This window comes from Echinops telfairi, unplaced genomic scaffold (genome assembly GCF_000313985.2).
Source record: "Echinops telfairi isolate 266 unplaced genomic scaffold, ASM31398v2 ScPeMD7_3533;HRSCAF=4204_0, whole genome shotgun sequence".
NCBI classification, from domain to species: domain Eukaryota; kingdom Metazoa; phylum Chordata; class Mammalia; order Afrosoricida; family Tenrecidae; genus Echinops; species Echinops telfairi.
Genome location: NW_022107431.1, coordinates 30464583 through 30472047, shown reverse-complemented (window position 1 = coordinate 30472047; position 7465 = coordinate 30464583).

Sequence of the window (7465 nt, the reverse complement as noted above, 5' to 3'; positions counted from 1 at the left end):
TTATAGAACAAAGTATTCTTGCATTGAGGGAGTACTTGAGTGGGGGCCCAATGTCCATCTGCTACCTTAATACTAAATCTATACATATATGCACATAGATCTAGTTCCACATCCTCATATATAAATATATTTACATATGTACATGCCTGTATTTAGGCCTTTATAAATGCCCTTTACCTCCTATCTCTTTCCTCTATTTCCTTTTACTTTCCTCTTGTCCCACTATCATGTTCAGCCTTCATTAGGGTTTGAGTAATTCCTCTCGGTTGGTTACATTACCCTTGGTCACGCCCTACCAGACTTCCTACCCCATTGCTGTTTCTGAGGGATTTATCTATCTTAGATTTCATGCATTGAAAGACCTTAATTGTGCCAGTGTACATATGCAGCTCTAGCAAGTTTAGTGAGGTAAAACTAAGGCCACAATAGTGGGATGAGGAAATTTTAAAGAACTAGACGATAGTTATGTGTTTCATCAGTGCTCTCCTGGACCTTCGATATATTGTCCGTTCTGGGTGGAACTTCTGTGAGGGACAGTCCAATTTTCTTACAGGTGGGCTTTGGGTTTCCACCTTGCCTATGTTCCTTCATGTCAATTTGATTGCTTGTTTTTCAGCTTCTTATACCTCTTCCCATAGGCACCTCATGCCCATACAGGCTGGTGTGCTTCTTGCATGTGGGTTCTGTTGCTTTTCTGCTAGATGACTGCTTGTTTAACTTCAAGCCTTTAAAACTGCAGACACTATGTCTTTTAATAGGGGGGGTGGGGGTGGCACTATCAGCTTTCTTTACCACTTTTGTTTATGCATCCATTTTGTCTTCAGTGATCGTGTTGGGAAGGTGAGTATCATACATTGACACATTTTTAGAACAAACCATTCTTGTACTGAGCTATGATTTAAGTAGATGCCTGAAGTCCATCTGCTTCCTTTTTGTATTTACATATATATACATACATAAATACACCTATCTTTATATAGTTACATATATACATATCTATATTTATAACTATATATATTATTTTTACTTTCTCATTGTTTCCTCTATTTCTTTTTTCTTTCCTCCTGCCCCAATATGATGTTCACCCATCATTTGCCGCTCAGTAATTCCTCTTGAGTACATCCCAATTGATCAAACATCCCCCATGAACCCTACACCCTCCTCTCCATAGGTTTTAGATCCCTTGCTGTTCCCCTATCCCTGGCATATTGGCTTACCATTCTCCTCGCCCCATCTTCCCCTTCTGCATGAACCCCAGAACCATTGGTCCTATTGCTGTCTCTTTGAGATTGCTTGTCCTATATTGTTCAGACAGACTTCCAGAAAAAGAAAGAAAGACAGACAGACAGACAGACAGAAAAAGAAAGACAGAAAGAAAGGAAAAAACTCCAAAACATATAAATAGTTCCAGGTCTAATTGCTGACCTCTGTGAATATCACCCAATTTGTTCAAATGCGGTGCCAAGTGCTGCCCCAGGTCAGAAGCCTACTTTGGGGATTCCTGTGGGACTTCGTGGCTTTGTTCCTATTGCTGATTGTTCCTATTGCTGATCTGTTGTACTCCCCTCTTGTTTGGCTCCCATGTGGGGAAGTCAGACTGGCTGCACTCCCCGCACTGTATCTTCACTGCGACCCTCTATGGTGCTGTCATCTAGAGAGGAGACCTCATGTCTTGAGCTGGGGCCAGGGCTGCCATCCTCTCTGTGAACAAACTGCTCCAAACAGGAACATCACCCTCAGGGCTTGGCGTGCCAGAATGTGGTCTACTCTCTCTCTCTCCCTTGCCCTCTTATTCAAAGTGACACTCTTTAAAACAGGTCTTGTGGGGCAGACTTACCCAATGCCATGTGCTATTTGATCTCCTGACTGCTGCTTCTGTGTGCACTGATTGTGGAGCAGAGAAAGAAGAATCCCTTGGCCACTTCCATCCTTTCTCCATTTATCATGCTGCCTCTTGATACAATTCATTTTAGATAGTCTGTAATTCTTATAGAAGGTTGGGTGCCGTAGATTACTTATTTTTTTCATATTTTTCACCTGAGATGTACATGGTTGATGTTATGTTTACAGGGAATCCACCACCACAGGGATGCCTGTCTTAGTCTCCTAAAGCTGCCATCAAAGGAATTCCACACAAGATTGGCTTTAAAGACCTGAAACTTATTTTATTACCATCCTGGGCATTGAAGTCCAAATCAGGGTAGCAGCCATGTCAATTTGTTTAGAGGGCTTCGAGTGAGGGGCTGTCTTAGATTCTGGTGACTGCTGGCAGGCCTTGGTATGTTTTGTTCTTTTCAGATGTGCCTGGTGGCATTGCCATGTAATCTTCCTCTTGTGCATCATTCCGTTTCTGTGCCTGCCATCTTCTTTTATCAGACATAACTCGTATAGCATTAGGACCTACCGTAGTTTGGTATGGTTTTGTTAATCTAACTCAGGTATGAGTAATGTCCTGCCAGCAGCCCATATAAGGCTGGAGAAAGCACCAATACCAGCTAACATCACATGCCTCACCAAAGAGAAGACCTTCCAACCATCACATTAGGGTCAGACCAAGAAAATATTTGACAAATATGGCCCATGAATAATGTTATAAACGGCCCTTGTCAGAAAAAAAGCCCCCCCCCCCCACCTAACTGATAGCACTTGCAAATAAGGACCTTATTTCCCCAAACAACCTCACATTAACAAATACAGGGCTTAGGATTCCAACATATTGTTCTGAGGGATACAATCCAACCATAACATTACCCAAGTAAGATATTCAAGCAGGGTATTCAAAATTCCCAGCATTAGTTGCAATTACACAATTTTCTCCCCAGACCCACCCCAAAACCCCTCAGAGGATAGACCAGGTGATCTGATTCCGAAAGGTCCCAACATTAAAACACCTGTGAAGCAGTTCGCTGCACACAGTGGGTCACCCAGAACCAAAATCAGTTTGACAGCAACTAACAACAAGGATATAAATTAGTGAGTGTGGTATTCTGATATCTCAAAATAAATATTTTGAAAACGTTTTAAATTCAGGTATACGGTCTATGGGAGGATCGCACAGATCCCACCTTGTGTGTTGATTAGTTGTCGTTGACAAAGACTTGTTGACAAAGCTTATCAAAGGCACCCTTTGGCAGTTTGCTTTCTTCTAAATTAAGGTATTTCTTTGTTTTGTTTTTAATGTACCACTTCAGTCACAAATTATGTTTAAAAGTTTGATTTTATCATGTTATTTTTAATGACCTCAGGTGTCATCAACTGACTGAAATGTGACCACCAGAGCCACCCTTCTACTATCCCAACAGAAAGAATGAGAAAATGTGGTTGAAGCCGACATGTATTTATGGCTGGGGAAGTGCCCGCTCTGCCACACAGTACTTTAGCAGAGCCCCACAGGAAAATTTAGAAGACAAGGCTGATGATCTTAACGCAATTCTTCTGTAGGTCTTTGAGTTCCACCAGAACGTGTCGGGAGAAAGTAGCTGAATAATTTACCTGGAAGGCCATTTGTGGTGGTGCTTGGAGTAGGGTATTATTTATTCTGGATTATGCAGACCTAGGTCAGTGGTTCTCAACCTTCCTAATGCTGCGACCCTTTAATACAGCTCCTCATGTCGTGGTGACTCCCTACCATAAAATTATTTTCATTGCTACTTCATAATTTTGCTACTGTTATGAATCGGGTGACCTCTGTGAAAGGGTCACTCCACGCTCAGAGGGGTCGAGCTCTACAGTTTGAGAACCGCTGACCTAGGTGATGACAAGATTACAAGCGGGTGCCGGGCACCAACGTATCCCCTTCTTGTTAGTGTGCTGTGTATGGCTGTGCTCATATGATGATATGGACATAGACCTGTAACATAGGCCCTTCCTCCTATGACAGTGAAAGGTCTGTGCTGTCTGCGTGTGGCAGAATACACTGTTGTAAAGCAAGTTACTAATTAAGGATGATTAACAAATATATTTGCCCATCTATTTTATTAACCGTCAGATAAGAGGAGAATTTGCTTTTTTCCCCCCAGGTCTTATAGAAATTAAAACCCCAGATGAGAGCTTCCTTTGGGTCATCCCTTTTAGCCACTGAGATGCCAGTGCTATTTCTGCCAAGGAAACAAACTATAGTGAAGCTGCTGAGAGACTTTATATTTTACAAAATTAAAGGCAGGGAATGAATTTAATATGTACCTTTGAAATTTGATTCTTTAAGTCTACTTGCCATCTAGCTGAGAATGTTCATAGTGTGTTGTTTGATGGCGGTTGGCTGAGCCACCTTGTGCACACCATCAGGAAGCACGCAGTGGCGAGGTGCATGGCCACGCTCAGCGTCGGGAGGAAAGCAGTTGCTCTCCTGGAAATACCTCAACCATCAGCATGATCTTCTGAGCTCTGTGTGTTCCTAGAGCATAATGCAAGGCTCTGATCCTACAGGCATCTTTTTGATGGTTTTATAGTTAAAAGTTCATAATCAGTATTCAGTTGTTTAGCTTTCCAGCCAAACGAAAGCCTATCACTTGAACTCTGTTAGCTCTTTAAGTGCATATGATGCTGATTCCATCCAAGTCTCAGTTGACCTCTGCTCAGGGAGCACTGGCTATTCACACACAGTGCAGCTGCACCTGAGAAGGGCGACCAGAGCCAATGTCACGTAGGGCACTGAAAATAGCATTCCCTGATCCTGGATGGAGGGAGGACACCCAGGGGAGGGCAAGTCTATGAATTACACTCTTTCCTCCAATTTTTTGGTGCCCAGAAAGGTGCCTGGTGTCTGTTAAAACTTGCAATTTGGAATGTCTCTTCTTCCTGTTTTCTTCTTGTAGGCCTCCTATCTCTGTATTCGACTAGGTCCTCCTATTGCTTATCACATTCATCTTAAGAGAGACCCTTCCAGACAGAGGTTAGGCCAGCCATGGACACTTGTGATTTCACCCTAGAGTTTGATAGCTTTATTTCTTAGATCAAACCTCATTGAATTGGGGGTGCTGTTGGCCCCACTGCCTTCTGCATTTCCTTCCAGTCCTTCCTTTGGGCTTCCCTCCGAGTTGTTGGCTTCTATGTGGGTGTTTGTCCGGCGTTCCAACTAATTTCCTCATCTCTCCCTGTCCTTATTGCTCCAAGCACAATGGGAGTTATTGCTGACAATAAGCACCTCAGAGTGAATTATTTTATTTGACCCTCTGTGACGGCTGATATTAATTGCAGGGGTAATAGAAATGAGGGTTTTGAAAACTCTTCAAGTGAAGCAGGGAGAAAGAGATGAAAGAAAAAGAGGCAGTGGAAATTGTGGAGACAAAGAAAATTTGGCAAGTGGTCTTCCTACTTACTTGAATAACCTTCAAGCTTTAATCACTCTGAACTTCTGATGTCTTTACATGGTACATCTTTACTTCATTCACCTATTAGTTCATTCATTAAAGTTAGACTGACTCTCAATTCTGTACCAGTCATTCTAGGTATTGTGGAAACTTTGAGGAGCAAACACAAGTCTCATGAAGTCTACTGGGAAAGAAAGAGCTCATCCCATGATCAGTGCTCAATGGGACAGAGGAGGTACAAGATGCAGACCGCTGTTAGAAGAGAGGGATATGACTTGCTCAGGTAGTTCTGGGAAAAGGACATCTGGGGAATCAACCAAGGAGCTTAGCTTTAGCAGGAACACCTAACTAACTGCTCTGTGCCTTAGCAGCTCTGTGCAGGGACTTCATCCTCAGGGCTTGGTGTGCTTATATGGGGGCTAGACCCTCACTCTCTCTTTTTCCTTCTTGGTTTGCTTCCATATGGGCATGGTGTGTCGGCCCCTCTCTCCAACCTGTAGGTTTAGTGTTGTCATCTGTAGCACATACATTTAGCAGTTTAGAAGCACCAACTGTTCCATGGGAAAAATCTGAGGCTCCTACTGCCCTAAAGATTTACATTATGGTAAAAGGATACAACCTGGATTTTAAAATATGCAGCATTTCCCTGGTTTGTTCACACAACTACTTCTTTATCCATATTGTGGTAGTTACATAATTTCATGTCAACTTGATGAATAGAGTGAAGGGGTGGGATTTAGCCTGCCAATCATGACACAGCCCGACAATGCCTCCTGGAGGGCACGACCTTCTCATGAGGATTCTGGGGACTTCCTCGCTCTCTCGCTGGAGGCAGACCAGACCTGCTTGCACGGAGGAGACACAGTCTGGGAGCTGGAGGAGTCACGTGGAGACCTGCGCCAGCACTGAGATGCTTCCACCAGATTTTGTACCCATGGGCCTGTGATTTTCCTGCATGTTGCTTCACTGCATGTGACTACATGAGTCTGAAGAAGGGTTTTTGGACTAGTATTAGGTTTTGGGGCTAATAGACTTATGGACTTTATCTGGACTGGGCTGGGACATTTTCTTAATATATTACTACACATTGATATAAAGCTCTTCTTATGCCTTATCTGAGTGTCTCTGGATTTGTTTCTCTAGTCTACCTGGCCTAACACACATGTACAGGTTTCTCATGAGCACAATTTACCAGAGCTCAATTAAAAAAAACAAACCACGCTGGATTATATGAAGAAGAATGCAGTATCGAGTTTGGAGGATGGCTTTTTTAAGCAACCTTTGATATGCAGATGACACAACCTTGCTTGCTGAAATGGAGGAGGACCTTCTGAAGCACATGTTGATGGAAATCGAGGACTGCAGCCTTCAGTGTGGCTTACAACTCAATGCAAAGAAGACCAAATCCTCACAACTGGACCAATAGGCAACATCATGATACACGGAGTAAAGGTTGAAGTCGTCGAGGATTTCATCTTGCTGGGATCTGCAATCCATGCTCATGGAAGCAGCAGTCAAGAGATCAAAAGATGCAGTGCATGGAGTGAATCTGCTTGACAAGAACTCTTTAACATTTTTTCAACTGTTGTATTGGTTTATAACTCACATATCAAACAATCCAATAGTTCAACCACACCAAGGGGAGTTGTGTAATCATCCCCACAATCAACTTTAGGTCATTTTCTTCAGTCTTGCACTCATTGTCATTAGCTCCCCATTTCCTCCCAACCTTCCCTGCCATGTCCCCAAAGAATTATTAATCCAGTACTCTTTCTAAAGATTTACCAACCCTGGATTTCCTATATAGAAAACATTAAGCAAGCAAACAAAAAACTAACAACAACAAAGTAAAACATAAAAACCTCAATCAAAAAAGAAAACAGAAAATATTAATAACTAGAACAAATTTAAATTGATCATAAAGGGAATCAAACGATAGGGTGCTAAATTTTGATCTAATTGCATTTGCAACAACCCATTTCCCACTGCATTCTGCATGATAGCAAGGCATTCATATCCCCAGTCCATGTCGGAGAGGGCTCACCAGAGACTTAGCCTATGTGTGTCTCCCTTCACTTTTTAATCTTTTTAACTGAAGCAGGAGAGGAACTGGAAACACAGGAAATCCAGGACAGATGATCCCTTCAGGACCAGTG